This window comes from Felis catus, chromosome A2 (genome assembly GCF_018350175.1).
Source record: "Felis catus isolate Fca126 chromosome A2, F.catus_Fca126_mat1.0, whole genome shotgun sequence".
NCBI lineage: Eukaryota > Metazoa > Chordata > Mammalia > Carnivora > Felidae > Felis > Felis catus.
The window spans coordinates 118,817,386-118,834,470 of record NC_058369.1 but is presented as its reverse complement, the minus strand read 5'-3'; the positions used below and the strand labels follow the sequence as shown (position 1 = coordinate 118,834,470).

The following is a 17,085-nucleotide window of genomic DNA, read 5'->3' as shown; positions in this document are numbered from 1 at the left end:
AAAATATAAGGCATAATACGTAAGCCCTAGCAATGTAATGGCAAAGTCAACATCCTAACTCCTTAGAATTTTCAACCTAGTGTGAGGGTGTGGGGAATGGCTGGGTGGAAACAGATGATAAATAAGTACATAATAAATTAGAAAGTTAACTTTTGATAGAGGTAAGTTCCATGAAGGAAGTAAGACAGTGGGAGGTGATGGAAACTGCAGAGGGAGTAGTCATTTTATATAGGCTGAGAATAATTTTCTTTAAAAAATTTTTTTTAAAATGTTTATTTGAGAGAGAGAGAGAGAGAGAAAGAGAGTATGTTTGTGTGTGTGTGAGCAGAGGAGGGTAGAGAGAGAGGGAGACACAGAATCTGAAGCAGGTTTCAGGTTCTGAGTGGTCAGCACATAGCCTCACACGGGGCTTCAACTCACGAACTGAGAGGTTATGATATGAGCTGAAGTTGGACGTTTAACCGATTGAGCCCCCAGGCGCCGCTGGAAAGAACTTTCTAAGAACAGAAAAGATATTTCTATGATGACAAAGAGCCAGAGGAATAAAGGACTGGGAGAAGAGTGTTTCTAGTCGAGGGCACAGTGAATGCAAAGGCCTGTAGGTAGTAATAAATTTGGCATGTTTGCAAGAAACTTGGGAGCAAGAGGAGATGTGAGGTGGACAGGCAGGGAAAAGATTATACCAGGCCATGAAAAACATGGAAAGGAATGTGGATTTTCATTTTTAATGAAATTATTGAAAACCTGGTTTGCCAGATGCTATCCTCAAGGAGTTCATAGTCTATTAGCGGAGACAGACATATAAAGAAATAAAGACAGGTCACCAAGAAATAGTTGATTTCCACCTCCTATAAGTGGTTCGCAGATCTGGCTGCAAAGCAGAGAAAGTTAGGAAATACTTGGGTGCCATCCCCCACATTTCTGATTTTAATGAACTGGGCTGAGATTGGACTTCCATACGTTTAAGAAGCTGATTAAGAAGGTGATTCTAAGGGTACCTGGGTGGTTCAGTCAGTTAAGTGTTCAACTTCTGCTCAGGTCATGATCTCGTGGCTTGTAGGATCCAGCCCTGAATTAGGCTCTGTGCTGACAACACGAAGCCTATTTGGGATTCTCTCTTTCTCCTCTCTCTTCCCCTCCCCTGCTTGTTCTCTCTCTCTTTCTCTCTCTCTCAAAATAAATAAACATTAAAGAAGTAAAGGAAGAAGACGATTCCAATGTCATCTGGGTTCTGAACTACTGGTGAGGACAAAGGCTTGATTCTAATGGGCAGATGTTGGTACTTTCCAGGCAGGTTCCCTCAAGAAACCACAAGTACAGCTCACTGGAAAGTTCCTTGAAGATCAAGGCTGGGATCATATAACTTATATCATGTCCAGAAATTCATATTGCAAAGAAATGTGTTCAAGAGATAATCACAAAGCCCAGAGCAGGTAGCTTGATGAGTCTTGTATAAAGAAAAAAAAAAAAAATTAAAAGAGCAGCTTCACAGAAGAAAAATGATACAAGAAGAAAATCAGAGGTAACAAAACATATTTCAGAAGAGAAATAAAAATGAAGCTATCAATTTGACAGTCAAATTATTGAGTCCTGATGGTTAGCTACTATTTGATGTTCTAAACTGTGTGAGACATCTGCCCTACGGCAAGGGAGGAACAAAGGGAGCTATAGAAATGCTGGCTTTAAAAATGCTTGGCAGACGCCATCTCCTGCAATCCAGTGATTCATCCCGTGATTTGTAGAACTGTTCTTGGTACACATACACAGAACACATTACAGGGTTTATCAGTCTTTACTTTTTCTCTTATCGTATACTCTGAGAAAGCCAAGGCAGTGACAAATTATACTTGGGCCAATGTCATGATCCAGATTTAAAACTGAGGTACTACTAACTCCGTTTACAAAAATGTTAAATAAATAATAATGCATCTTAATGGCTTGGAAAAATTAGAGGCAACACTTCCAAACTTACTCTTTTCCTTAAGTTTCGTGAAAAATAGAGGGAAACAGATGTGCATAATGTGTGTTAAGTTGATCCTGATATCTCAGTTTGGCACACACACACTAACCTTATTGTTGCTGAGTTGCACGGATGTGTGTGTGTTTGGAAATAGTTTGGACCATTTGTATTTGATAGTTTCTATGTTAAATTACTCTGTGTAACAGTTTCTTCTTTTTGTGTATTTTTATACATTTTATTAAATTACTTCTCCTAAAATTATCAAGTAGATGTCAACAAATGATGAGCCTCTAATCTGTCACCGTTAAATTGCCCCAATTTCACCATTCTATTACTTAGAGACCATTCAATTGCTTTTGGGATTAAAAATATGCTTTTTTCCTAGCTGACCTCTAGGACAATGATTTCTAGACTTTTGGATTTCATGAACTTCTAACATTTTAAAATAAAATCAGGAAACTCATATGTGGTTGCAGATTTTTTTTTTTTCCACCAAGTAAGGAATACTTGGAATACTGTCTAATAAAATTATCAGTTCATTAAAAAATATTCACTCCAAAAAAGTAAGAAATTACTGCTAAAATATTCTTTCTAATTCTAAAGTTCTTTTTAAAATTTTTTGTTTAATGTTTATTTTTGAGAGAGAGAGAGACAGAGAACAAGCAGGGGAGAGGCAGAGAGAGAGGGAGACACAGAATCTGAAGCAGGCTCCAGGCTCTGAGCTGTTAGCACAGAGCCTGATGTGGGGCTCAAACTCAGGAACTATGAGATCATGACCTGAGCTGAAGTTGGACGCTTAACTGACTGAGCCACCCAGGCACCCCTAAAGTTCTATTTTAACTGCTGATTGTTTAGGGGCACCTGAGTGGCTCAGTCAGTTGAGTGTGTGACTCTTTATTTTGGCTCAGGTCCTGGTCCTGGCACCAGATCCTGGTGTTGTGGGATCAAGTCCTGTGTAGGGCTCTACAACTGAGCATGGAGCCTGCTTGAGATCCCTCTGCCCCTCTTCTCTGCTTGTGCTCTCTCTCTATAAATAAATAAATAAATAAATAAATAAATAAATAAATAAATAAATACATTTCTCTTAAATAAATGCTGGTTGTTTAGAGATGATAATTACCTGTCTACATTCCTTTATAACAATCACCACATACTTAGCACAGTGCTAAATACATAGGTGGTACCTAGGAAATGTATTTTTCCCCCCAGGAAATATTTTATTTTTTTAAAGACTTTATTTTATTTTTTTAAAGTTTATTCATTTTTTTTTAATTTTTTTTTCAACGTTTATTTATTTTTGGGACAGAGAGAGACAGAGCATGAACGGGGGAGGGGCAGAGAGAGAGGGAGACACAGAATCGGAAACAGGCTCCAGGCTCTGAGCCATCAGCCCAGAGCCTGACGCAGGGCTCGAACTCACGGACCGCGAGATCGTGACCTGGCTGAAGTCGGACGCTTAACCGACTGCGCCACCCAGGCGCCCCTAAAGTTTATTCATTTTTGAGAGAGAGAGAGAGAGAGAGCATGAACATGGGAGGGGCAGAGGGAGACAGAGACACAGAATCTGAAGCAGGCTCCAGACTCTGAGCTGTCAGCACAGAGCCCGATGCAGGGCTCGAACCCATGGACCGCGAGATCATGACCTGAGCCGAAGTCAGACACTTAACTGACTGCGCCACCCAAGCGCCCCTAAAGAGTTTATTTTTAAGCAATCTCTACACCCAACGTGGGGCTCAAACTTACAACCCCGAGATGTAGAGTCACACTGTCTACTGACTAAGCCAGCCAGGCATCCTCGTGAAATATTTTAAAACTGATACTCTTGTTGTTTTAGACTCACACGGTATCTGGCACAGCGGTAGCTGCTCAGTAAAGTTTTGTTGAATAAGTGAATGAATGAATGAATATTCTTGGTTAGTATGTCCAGAGAGTTCAGACAGTGATTGTCATAATTCTGAGCAGGTGAGATATGGTCACCAAGCCCGATGCATGGATTCTTCTCTGTATCTGTTAATGTGCTGCTTGGTGCTGTAAATAAAACAGCCATACTCAATGGAAATATACATTTTGATTACAAATGGTTGTATTTCCGCTATTGATTAATTAGTTCACTTTATGAATTTTTGAAATTATGTAGGTAATTTTGGTAAGTACTTAGCATTTGTCCAATTCAATTTTTATTCTTATACTTGAATGTGAACTGATCAATAACTTTGTAAGCAGTTTGATATTTTTCATCTTTTACATTCTTTCCTCTAAATACAATAATCTTTTCTTTAACTACCTAACACATTGACATTGAAAAGTTGATGTGGAAGTTCAGGTAACTTCTTAGGGAAATGATACACGTGTCTAAGTGTTTTTCAATCCTGCTTTGATCTGCAGGCTGCATACTTCTATTGACTGCTGAATTGGATACAAGTGACTTAGCTTGTTACTCTTTCATTGAAAGTTTTAGCAATTAGGATCAAGAAACCATAAATGGATCTAGGTCCTACCCTAAAGTTAAAAAAAAAAAAGGTATAAAAGAAATACTGGTCACTAAAAATATTTGAATTATATGGAAATATTTAAAAATGTTTTATGTTTCTTTTTGAGAGACAGAGACAGAGTGTGAGTGGGGAGGTGCAGAGAGAGAGGGAGACACAGAATCCAAAGCAGGCTCCAGGCTCTGAGCTGTCAGCTCGGAGCCTGATGGGGGCCTCAGACTCACAAGCTGCGAGATCATGATCTGAACCGAAGTTGGACACATAACCGACTGAGCCACCCAGGTGCCCCACATGGAAGTATTTAAAGTAAAAAAAGCCCCCTCCTCACCATCCCTTTTCCATACTTCTGAGAAACCTCTTGCTAACAATATGGTATTTTATTCTACTGTACACCCACATACATACACATTTTTATATAATTACATATATTTTTAAACTGTTGTAAAAAACATAAAACTTACCATTTTAACTACTTTTAAGTGTACAGTTCAGTTGTATTAAGTATATTAACATTGTTATGCGAAGGATCCCCAGACATTTTCATCTTGCAAAACAGAAGCTCTGTATACCCATTAAACAACTCATTTCTCCCGCCCCTCAGCCTCTTGTAGTTACCATTCTACTTTTTATTTCTATGAACTTGACTACTTCATACACTTAAAAAACCAAAACCAAAACAAAAATAGGGTCAGTCTATATATACTTTTAAGTAATTTGCTTTTTAAAATTTGACCATGTCCCCATTTTTTTAAAAAAAGTAGCATTTGGGGTTCCTGGGTGGCTTAGGCAGTTAAGTGTCCCACTCTTGATTTTGGCTCAAGTCATGATCTCACGGTTTGCGAGTTCGAGCCCTGCCTCAGGCTGTGTGCTGACTGCACGGAGCCTGCTTGGGATTCTCTCTCTCCTCTCTCTGCCCTTCCCTCCCCCTCTCTCTCAAAAATAAATAAATAAACGTTTTTAAAACTAAAAGTTATTTGCTTTCAGTTCCTAAGCCATTAATTTATGTTTATGAAAATACTACATTCTCATTACAAAATGTTTTGAAAATACTGAAAAGGAGGAGTAAGAACTAGAAAAAAATTACCTATGGTCTCCCCAACCTAGAAGCTACCATAATTGTTATTTTGGTATATTTCCTTTTGGTCTTTTTAAATCCACTTTGCTCTTTCCATTCCCATTTAGATCAAAGAACACGTACAATTTTGTATCCTGCCCTTTTCACTTAACATTGCATCATAAGCACTTGGCTTTTCATCTAAAAATATTTGTATGCATAATTTTTAATAGCTGTAAAATATCCCATTATTTCCATTACCATAATTGGTTGGAAGCATTCCTTTTGTTCGGCTTTTAGATTGTTTCCAGAATTTTGCTATTATAAGCAATTGTGGCACATCTTTGGGGATAGTCAACATTTTGCATTACTTCATAAGGATGGACTCCCAGAAGTATTAATACTGGGTCAAAGAGTGAGATGATTTATAAGGCTTTTGATTCATATAACCAAATTGATTTCCAGAAAGGGCCAATTTATTTCCCAAAATGAAGTGAACATAAATGTCCATTTCATTGCACTCTGGCCAGTATGGGGAATGAAAATAAATTACAATACTTTCCTATTTGTTTTTGGAGATGGTATTTCATCATTTCCAATATTTTAAAATATAGAGGTTATTTTCTTCTCCCCACTTGTTCTTTTTATATTGGCACATACATTTTATGTTTTGTCAAATTCCCTACATAGAATCTAGTACACAGGGGAAGAAAGCTAAAAAATTTAGGATCTAAGATCCTTGAATGTAAATAATTTGTTGAAATGTGAAGTAAGTAGCTGACTAATAGTGCTACATTAGGAGCAATGATGTTTGTAGCTGGAATAGAGAGAGTCCCCGTGTATCAGATTGTAAACATTGTTAAATTACACTAATACCTCTCTACCACTATCCCCATAGAAAATAAATCTGAAATGGCACTACCAGGGAAATTTTGCGTAAACTCCTACAATAAGGAAGCTAGCAAAAGCAAGTTTTATTGTGAAGTAAAGAACAAGAGTTTTATTTAAATGGGTGAAACATTTCCGTTTAATTTTAATGTCTTTAAATGATACATTTCCTACTGTTAATAGCAGTAATCCCCATGGAGAATAACGTTCTTGTTAAAGTCATAATAGATCTCTGTTCACTCATTTAACAGCTTGAAGGTACACTTTTTAGACAGTAGAATGCTAATTAATCTTTGCTGCAATATTTCTTCAATGACTGTTGAACAAGCACGATTTTTGTTAAGAGTAGCATTACAATTGGTGAACCAGTAGAATTACTACTGTACATTTTAAAGAAACTTCAGAAACTTTAATTAGAGATTATCATTTACAAATTGACGGAGTCATTTTACCAATTAACAATTTTTTTCTTTATAAGTATAGATCCTAATTTGGGGCTAAAGAAAGAATTACGTGTCTTTATATGTCCACGCTATGTTCCTCATTGAAAATGTATGTCAAAATGTTCTGATATTTAGTAAAGTGTTTTAATATACTAATAGTCTATATTCCCTGGCCAATAATTTAGTTGTAATCCAAGAACACATTTCTATCAAATTATAATTTCACATATTATATTAGAAAAGTGGGCTAGCTGAACTGGGTCTTTATAATATATTAGTTTACATTCATTTCTCATTTTTTCACTAAAGTCTCTTAATATATTTTATAGGTATTTTCCTAATTCAACAATTATTATTATTCATTTTGAAAGAGAAAACGAGGTGATAGATGTTAAGTGGCTTTCCAGGGTCATAGAGCTAAGAGGGAGATATTAAGATTGCTGACTCAGTCCTTATCCATTAGACCAAACTGTTGGTATATAATGATGTATAACAGTTGTTAACCTTTTGGGGCCTCTGGAAAAACACACATGTGCATATGAAAGGGGGAGTGTTCTAAATAAATACACAGCTAAATCAAGATTTGATTGAGGAAGAGCTCATTAAAAAGGAAGCATTGATAACTACAGTATTTTTCATTGACTTAGCATACTTGGAAAGTGTTATAAATAAATACTACAATTTCCTTTTCTGTATCAAAATGCAAGAATGGATATATTTTTAAAAAGAAAACAACTCCGTAATTACATTACCACATTACATTACTCTCACTCATGTACAAAGTACATTGATGTTTGTGGATTTTCTGGCTTTGCTCACATCCATGATTTTATTTGTTTGTTTATTTACATAAATTAATTTTCTTAAATGTTTACTTATTTTTAAGACAGGGAGAGAGAGAGAGGGAGGGAGAGAGAGAGAGAGAGAGAGAGAGAGAGAGAGAATGAGCAGGGGAGGGGCAGAGAAAGATAGAAAGACAGAATCTGAAGCAGGCTCCAGGCTCTGAGCTGTCAGCACAGAGCCTGATGTGGGGCTCGAACCCACGAACCGTGAGATCATGACCTGAGCTGAAGTTGGACACTTAACCAACTGAGCCACACATGTGCCCCTCACATCATGACTTAAAAAAAAATTTTAAATGTTTTTATTTATTTTTGAGACAGAGAGAGACAGAGCATGAGCAGGGGAGGGGCAGAGAGAGAGGGAGACACAGAATCTGAAGCAGGCTCCAGGCTCCGAGCCGTCAGCACAGAGCCTGACGCGGGGCTCGAACTCACAGACTGTGAGATCATGACCTGAGCTGAAGTCAGACGCTTAACCGACTGAGCCACCCAGGTGCCCCCATGATTTTTTAAAAACATAACTGCAATAATAGAAATACAAGTTTTACTGTTTTCAAAATTTGATTTTACATTGAGGTTTAGGGGATTTCCTAAGGACCCATATAAATTGAAAATTCATAAACTCAAACAAAGCTAGACATTCTAATAATCTGTTGCACACTGAAACTATTTTGCAATACAGACTATTTTGTTAAACTTTTTTGACTTCATACTGATAACCTGCTGGAATCATGTAATTAATTCTTCAGGTATAATTGTGAACAGAGAAAAGCAATACAGAAATTCTCAATGATGATTCAGAATAGAGTCAGGCACGAATAGGCCACCTAGGGCAGAAATGTCAGGAGGAGAAGGAATAAGACTAATCAAACTGAGGTTTTTGAAATGGTCATTGTTGTGAGACTCTGGGTGGGTCTAGAGAGGAAGTCCAGGCTGGTAAATGAGGCCCAAGACGTGACAGTAAAATTATACATATCTTGAAATTCCCATGTGGGGATATTGTCCTTCAACAAGCCACGCAAGGTTTAGGTACAGAGAATCCGGGAGCTTGTGGTATTTGAAAATTGGCATGGTCAGGTGGGTTTTACAAAACCTCCTCCCTCAGGATTTAGGATGTGCTGCAAGATCCTCTTCCCTGAGAGGGGCCTGACAAGAAGGCCTTTTGCCAGAAGTGAGATCTGGATAGACATGGCCCTATGGAATAAGGCCGAAGGGCACATGACAAAAAACTGAGCCAGTTGGGCCAGTCAAAAGGGGTACATTGAACTTGGTTCTATAGCATTGAGTTAAAACTCATTAAATCATTATTGTCTAAGGTCAGGATTGATTGTAGAGACAAGGGTCAGAATTGAGCACAGGAGTGGGAGAGTAGGGGAAAGGGATGAGGACGAGAGTGGAATGTGGTTGAAGTCAGTTTGAACCATCTGGAAGGGTGGGAGAGGACAGGGAACCCAGCAGGTGTGGATTGAGTGGCTATGGCTGAAACGCACTGGATGTTTTTAATATTCCTTACAACTCCAAATGAGGAGTCAGAAAATTATTTCTTAGTTTTGGGGATACTCGGGATAAATATTACCTCAGTTTTTTTCATAAAGATGCACAGTATTTGGGCAAGATAATATAATTATTATACCAGCTATTGAAAGCTGCAGTTGCCATTTATTTATTTTTATTTTTTTAATTTTAGAGAGAGATTGTGTGAGCAGGGGAGAGGGGCAGAGGGAGAGAGATAATCTTAAGCAGGCTCTGTGCTGAGCACAGAGCCTGACATGGGGTTCGATACCATAACCCTGGGATTATGACCTGAGCTGAAATCAAGAGTTGGATGCTCAAGTGTCTGAGTCACCCAGGCGCCCCTGCAGTTGCCATTAAAAAAAAAAATAATAATGTTTATTTATTTTTGAGAGAGAGAGACAGAGTGTGAGTGGGGGAGGAGCAGAGAGAGAGAGGGAGACACAGAATCCAAAGCAGGGTCCAGGTTCTGAACTGTCAGCACAGAGCCCGATGTGGGGCTCGAACCCACAAACCGTGAGATGATGACCTGAGCCAAAATTGGACGTTTAACCAACTGAGCCACCCAGGCGCCCCTGCAGTCGCCATTTTTAATGGCTTGTCATCTATACCCAGTGTAGGGCTCAAACTCCTGACCCCAAGACCAAGAGTCACATGTTCTTCTGAATGAGTCAGCCAGGCATCCCTTTCAGTGGCTTGTCTTTTGAAGTTTGTTTGTTTTGTTTGCTTTGTTTTGTTTTGTTTTTTAGAGAGGGAGAGTGAGTGTGTGAGCAGGAAGGGGCAGAGAGAGAGAATTCCAAGCAGGCTCTGCACTGTCACCACAGAGCCTGATGCGGGGCTTGAACCCATGCACCATGAGATGATGGCCTGAGCCAAAATCAAGAGTCAGACACTCAATCGACTGAGCCACCCAGGCACCTCTCAATGACTTGTCTTAATGATCAAAACAGCTTTTAATTTTTCCTGAGATAATCTCTTTCTTCCTAGATAAGTACCTGAAGTTCCTTTTACTTAGTGGTTATTAAAATGATGTCCATAATTTGACTTTCCCCTCTTTTGTCTTCCATTCTTTTTTTTTTAAATTGATCTACAATTTTTGGGGCGCCTGGGTGGCTCAGTCGGTTAGGCGTCCGACTTTGGCTCAGGTTATGATCTCGCGGTTTGTGAGTTCGAGCCCCGCGTCGGGCTCTGTGCTGACAGCTCAGAGCCTGGAGCCTGCTTTGGATTCTGCGTTTCCCTCTCTCTCTGCCCCTCCCCCACTCATGCTCTGTCTCTCTCTGTCTCAGAAATAAACATTAAAAATTTTTTTAAAAAATTGATCTACAATTTTTATTTTTAACTTTTTTTTTCAACGTTTTTTTTTATTTTTTATTTTTTATTTATTTTTGGGACAGAGAGAGACAGAGCATGAATGGGGGAGGGGCAGAGAGAGAGGGAGACACAGAATCGGAAACAGGCTCCAGGCTCTGAGCCATCAGCCCAGAGCCCGACGCGGGGCTCGAACCCACGGACCGCGAGATCGTGACCTGGCTGAAGTCGGACGCTTAACCGACTGCGCCACCCAGGCGCCCCTATTTTTAACTTTTTGAGGAACCTCCATACTGTTTTCCAGAGTGGCTGCAGTAATCCGCATTCCCACCAACAGTGCACGGGGTTCCTTTTCTCCCGCATCCTCACCCATACTTGTTGTTTCTTGTGTTTTTGATTTTAGCCATTCTGACTGGTATGAGGTGATATCTCATTGTAGTTTTGATATGCATTTTCCTGATGATGAATGATCATGAGCGTTTTTAATTTTTTGAGGGAGCTTCCTACTTTTTTTCTATATTGACAGCATCAACTTACACCCCCATCAACAGTGCACAGGGGTTCCCTTTTCTCTCCACATCCTCGCCAACACTTGTTATTTCTTTTCTTTTTGATACTAGCCATTCTAACAAGTGCGAAGTGATATTTCATTGTGGTTTTGATTTGCACTTCCCCGATGGTTAATGATGCTGACCACCTTTTCATCTACCTATTGGCGATTAGTGTGTCTTCTTTGGAACAAAATGTCTATTCAGGGGCGTCTGGGTGGCTCAGCCGGGTAAGCATCCAACTCTTGATTCAGCTTGGGTCATGATCTCATGGTTCCTGAGGTGGAGCCCCGCATCAGGCTCTGCACTGGCAGCAGAGTCTGCTTGGAATTCTCTCTCCCTCTCTCTCTGCCCCTCCCCCCCCCCCCCCATAAATACATAAACTTAAAATAAAATTGTTTATTCATATCCTCTGACCATTTTATTATTTTTTGAATATAATTTATTGTCAAATTGGCTTACATACAACACCCAGTGCTCATCCCAACGAGCACCCTCTTCAATGCCCATCACCCACTTTCCCCTCCCCCACCCCCCATCAACCCTCAGCTTGTTCTGTGTATTTAAGAGCTCTTATGGGGGCGCCTGTGTGGCTCAGTCGGTTGAGCGGCCAACTTCGGCTCAGGTCATGATCTCTCTGTCCGTGAGTTCGAGCCCCGCGTCAGGCTCTGTGCTGACAGCTCAGCGCCTGGAGCCTGTTTCAGATTCTGTGTCTCCCTCTCTCTCACCCTCCCCCGTTCATGCTCTGTCTCTCTTTGTCTCAAAAATAAATAAACGTTAAAAAAAAAAAAAGAGTCTCTTATGGTTTGCCTCCCTCCTTCTCTGTTTGTAACTTTTTTTCCCCTTCCCTTCCCCCATGGTCTTCTGTTAAGTTTCTCAAGTTCTACACATGAGTGAAAACATATGATATCTTTCTCTGACTGACTTATTTCACTTAGCATAATACCTTCTAGTTCCATCCACGTTGCTGCAAATGGCATTTGCCAAGTAGTATTCCATTGTATATGTAAACCACATCTTCTTTATCCATTCATCAGTTAATGGACATTTAGGCTCTTTCCATAATTTTCCTCTGCCCATTTTCAGTTGGATTGTTCGTTTTTCTGCTATTGAGTTGTTCCTTATGCGTTTTGGATATTAATCCCTTATCAGGCATATGGTTTATAAATATCTTTTCCCATTCTTTCTATTTCCTTTTCATTTTGTTGGTGGTTTCCTTTGCTCTGCAAAAGCTTTTTAGTTTGATGTAGCCCCACTTGTTTATTTTGTTGTTGTTGTTGCCTTTACTTTTGGTGTCATACCCAAAAAATCATCTCCGAGGCCAGTGTTAAGGAGCTTGCCACCTATGTTTTCTTCTAGTTTTATGGTTTCAGGTCTTACATTAAAATCTTTAATCCATCTTCAGGTAACTTTTGTGTCTGGTATTGACCTTCATTCTTGTTTGGTTGACCTAAACCTTAACTGGTGAGATTATTACTCCTCTGACTAGGCAGAGGAATTTCTTAAGAATTTTAAATGTAGTGAGCATATAATTTATTGTCCAAACTGAGATATTTGTGAGAGTGAAAGGGGGTGCTATTGATAATTAAGTTTGGACAATAGATAATAGGTTGGGCTGTCCCAAGCAAACCAAGATATATGGTCACTATGTGTCACAAGTGTGAGAACATAATTCGTCTTGGTTCTCTAAATTTCTGCATGTCTTATGAGCATTGCCATTGCCAGCCTTTTGTCCAGGGCTATTTTTTCAAGAATGTTGGTATAGCAAACAGCATTGGAAGAGGGTGTCTTTCTCTGGAGCAGAAAGAAAAGATTGAAATTTTCTTTCTTTCTTTTTTTTTTTAAAGTTTATTTATTTTGAGAGAGAGACAGAGTGGGGGGGGGAGGGGCAGAGAGAGAGGTAGAGAGTGAGAATCCCAAGCAGGCTCTGTGCTGTTAGCATAGAGCCCTACACGGGACTCTAACTCCTGAATCTGTGAGATCCTGACCTGAGCCAAAACTAAGAGTTGGATGCTTAACCAGCTGAGCCACCAGGTGCTCCAAGATTGAAATTTTCTGAGCTTAGAGTTCCTCTTCTTTAATTCAACCCACTGTATATGTGTAGGTGTCCCCTAGTCCTTTCTGTGTCACCCTGGGGGAATTGAATCTTGGAGAACTGGCACAAGAAAATACTCCTCTTGCTATTGCCATTCCATAGGTAATAAACTGTCCTTTATCTCTGATCCAGGAGTCTTGTGTCTTCCGCTGACATCCATGAAATTGTGGCATGCTGGCTTGTTTGTTTGCAAGTAGGGTAAGTCTTAAACCCTTCACATTCATTTCCAACTGATGCAATTATAAACACTATACAAACATGTACTTACTACTGCTACTACTACTACTGTTATGAATTCAGCTGAATTTCATTCTGTGCATTTAAGAATTTCTCTCCCAAATAATATTCTAAGACATCAACGTCAGCAAAAGCAAACATAGCAAACTAGATCTGGTCTCATTGATTTTAAGATAGACTGTTTTATTTTTTATTTTTATTTATTTATTTTTAAACGTTTATTTATTTTTGAGAGAGAGACAGAGCATGAACAGGGGAGGGGCAGAGAGAGAGGGAGACACAGAATCTGAAACAGGCTCCAGGCTCTGAGCTGTCAGCACAGAGCCCGACGCGGGGCTCGAACTCAGGGACCGTGAGATCATGACCTGAGCCGAAGTCGGACGCTTAACCGACCAAGCCACCCAAGCGCCCCTTAAGATAGACTGTTTTAATCAATGAGATTAAATATATAGTGATTATAACTAATAATTAAATTATTAAAAGTAAGTTATAACTTTATCTCAATGCACCATGTAACTGTTTAGTTCTATTATAAATTGATTTCTTAAAACTATGTCACATATTTTGACTCAATGTGTATGAATAAAATTCTTTTTCCTAGCATAATGATCCACACTTCAAAGGAGTATATATTTTTTTTCTGGTATAATAATGAGGTCGGATGTTATTATTTTTATAATAGTTTTATTGAGATATAATTCACATGCTACACAATTCACCTATTTAAAACATAAAGTCAATTGGTTTTTAGTCTAGGAAGCATGTAACTTGGTGTAATGAAAAGCAGGTAATAAAATGTGCCAAATTCCAAATGTCTCTTTCTTCTACTCTAACTTAGCCCATGTGCTTCTTTTTTTTTTTTTTAACTTCTTGAACTTTCCTTAACCTTTTTTTTTTTAAGTAGTTGAGGAGTGAGACACCCTTATAAGCCATAAAATTTTAAGGTGGCAGATAATTGCGAAGAGATATACAATGCACCCTAGTGATTAGCACTTAGGCAGTGCTTTAAGAACATTAAGAACACTAACCAGTTGATTTGCGCAGTACCCCCTGTGAAGCACTAAGTAGCATTATCTTTACTTTCACAGTAAGAAAATGTACAGACAGAAGCTACTTGACTTTCCTGAGCTGTTAAAGCTAGTGAGATCTTAATACAAATTAAAACTCGCCTGTATTCAAACTTCTGAAACTGGCTGTATTCACGATAGCTTATTTGAGGGTCCTTGGAAAAGGTGTCTTTTTTAGGTTGCATGTCTTGCATACATTCATATTATATATTTATTTTGCAAAGCATATTATTGAAATTCTTTAATCCAAAAAATAGAAGTCCTTTGGTGAAATGCTTCGAATTAAATGATGTTTCCTAGCCATCACAAGACTATTGTCCTAAGAAATAGACCTGTGTGACAAACTATTTTAGTTATAATAAAATGAGACAGGGTCAAATATTAGTTTGTATTAGTTCAGGGATCAGTAATTAATGTTACTATTTTACTCTTATAACTAATTTTAACATACTAAAATATTGAAACTTTCTTTCCATATCAAAATGATGCAAACCTCATTTGTTATCAGTTTGATTTCTAAGTAAGTAATTTCGGAATGGTCTGTTTTGGAGTGGTGATGAATTGTGCTAACCTATTTTGCCTGATTCTCTTTGCATCCATGAGAGAGATGGCTTATTGGAACAAGATATGAAATTGTGACTAGAACCAGGCCAAAAGACCTTTTAGGGAGTGAGCCCCTGACTTCAGCTCCTTCTAGAAATAAGCTGAGCTAATTAGCTCTAGTGCCTATTGCAGCATGGTACAACTTGGCAGTCTCTTCTCAAAAAGTCAATTGTGTTATTGTGTCACTGGCTTAACAAATGTTGATTGAGTATCTACTGAGTGCAGGCAATATGCTAGATACTCAATATAGGACGTGAACATACTTCTGGTTCTTGAAAGAACTGGGTGATTCTCTACAGCTAGGAAGTAATTCCAAAATTTCCTAGTCGGAAACCATAATATAAGACTTTATATGTTAACTATACTTTCGTGGAAAAGGTTTCCATGCAAATCCACAGACAAAAATAGCCAAACTCTTCTCTAGGAATGAGCTACCTTGTCAGCTTGTCACTGTTTCTCCCGTTAGTGAACTGTAACATGTATGTGCCAAAAAAAGGGGTGTTTTTGACAGAATAGGAACTGGTCTAGCTTTCTGGCATTTTGTTTCCTCTTAAAATAGCACCACTAGCAGCCCTTCTCCTTGACCTGATTTGGGCACTTGATAAGGCATTTGGGTCAGTTAGATGTGAGTGGACAATTTCAATGAAAACGCATATTAGTAAGATTAACTTGGGAAAGAACAATGACAATGGTCAAATAAAAAGTTTCTTATTTAAGTGCTCTAAAAGGAAGATTTAGGTTTGGAATAAATTCAAAGGTTAGATTTCTTGTTTTCCTCAGTAAAAGCTGTTCTCTATGGAAGTTAAGTCACTATACATGTTACTAGAAAGAAAATGGGAATGACAATCTTCCCTAAGAGATGCACTTTATTTTTTTAAAATTTATTTATTTTGATAGAGAGAGAGTTCACAAGCGGGGGGGGGGGGGGGGAGAGAGAAAGAAAGAGAGAGAGAGAATTTTAAGCAGGCTGTGTGCTGATCACACGGGGCTTGATCCCATGAACTGTGACTGTGATCATGACCTGAGCTGAAGTCAGGAGTCAGACACTTAACCTACTGAGCCACCCAGGCACCCCAATTTATGTAGCTTTTTAACTACTGTTCAAAGTTTCTTTTTTTAAAAAGTAATATGTTCTTCTTATACAATATTTTGAAAATATAAAATAAGAAGGAAAAATACTCATTAAACATTTGCTCCAAAATAACCATAGTTAGTATTTTGGTATACTTCCTTCTAATCAATTTTTTGTGAGTAGATATTTCCTTTTTACATACTTATCAAATTAGATGTACAATTTTGATATTCATGCATTTAAAAAAATGCTTTAGGTATTTTATTTTTTTAAAAGTAACCTCTACCCCAATGTGAGGCTTGAACTCATGACTCCAAGGTCTAGAGTCACATGCTCTGCCGACTGAGCCAGCCAGGTGCCCTTCATGTTTTTCTTTTAATACTACATCTTAAACATTTCTCATGTTGTTGACTATTACATCATCTTTTAAAATAATTTTAATGATTTAAAAATGGTATAATAATGTTTTATTGAATTTATGTGCAGTAACTTACTCAGCCACTTAATTTTGTTGAATGCTTAAATTATTTCATGTTTTTTACTAATAAATGATATTTTAGCAGTGTTTTAAAAATTATTCTATGTTTATAGTTTTTCCTTGGGATTGGTAACTGGAAGTATAATTAGTGAATAGGATTAAATGAAAAAATTTAAGGCTCATGATAAATATTGCCAAATGGCTTTCCAAAGAATATGTAGCACTTAAGAAGTGCATTTACATTTATTATTAACTTGATGGCCTGGCAAACTCCAGTTAGGCGGGGCAGATATATATTGTTATGCCCATTGGCTACATGAGGAAATTGAGGTACATAAAGTGTGAATGTCTCACCCAAGTTCAGTCACTTGATCATTAACTGAGTTTGAACTAGGTGCAGTGGGAAATACAAAATGAAGAAACTCTTTTGAGTTGAGGAGATAGTTTTAGACACCAATAGCTATAAAGCAACGTGACCTGGAAGCAGCT

At 38.3% G+C, this 17,085-nt stretch overlaps 1 long non-coding RNA gene across 1 annotated transcript in view; it reads left to right on the top strand.

Annotated features, from left to right (window-relative positions):
• The window catches only part of LOC102901262, a 126,275-nt gene that overhangs the window by 25,258 nt on the left and 83,932 nt on the right, over positions 1-17,085 (top strand). The window contains exon 3 of the long non-coding RNA XR_006594300.1: positions 13,272-13,337. This is a non-coding gene — a long non-coding RNA (uncharacterized LOC102901262). The remainder of the gene's footprint in view (positions 1-13,271; positions 13,338-17,085) is intronic.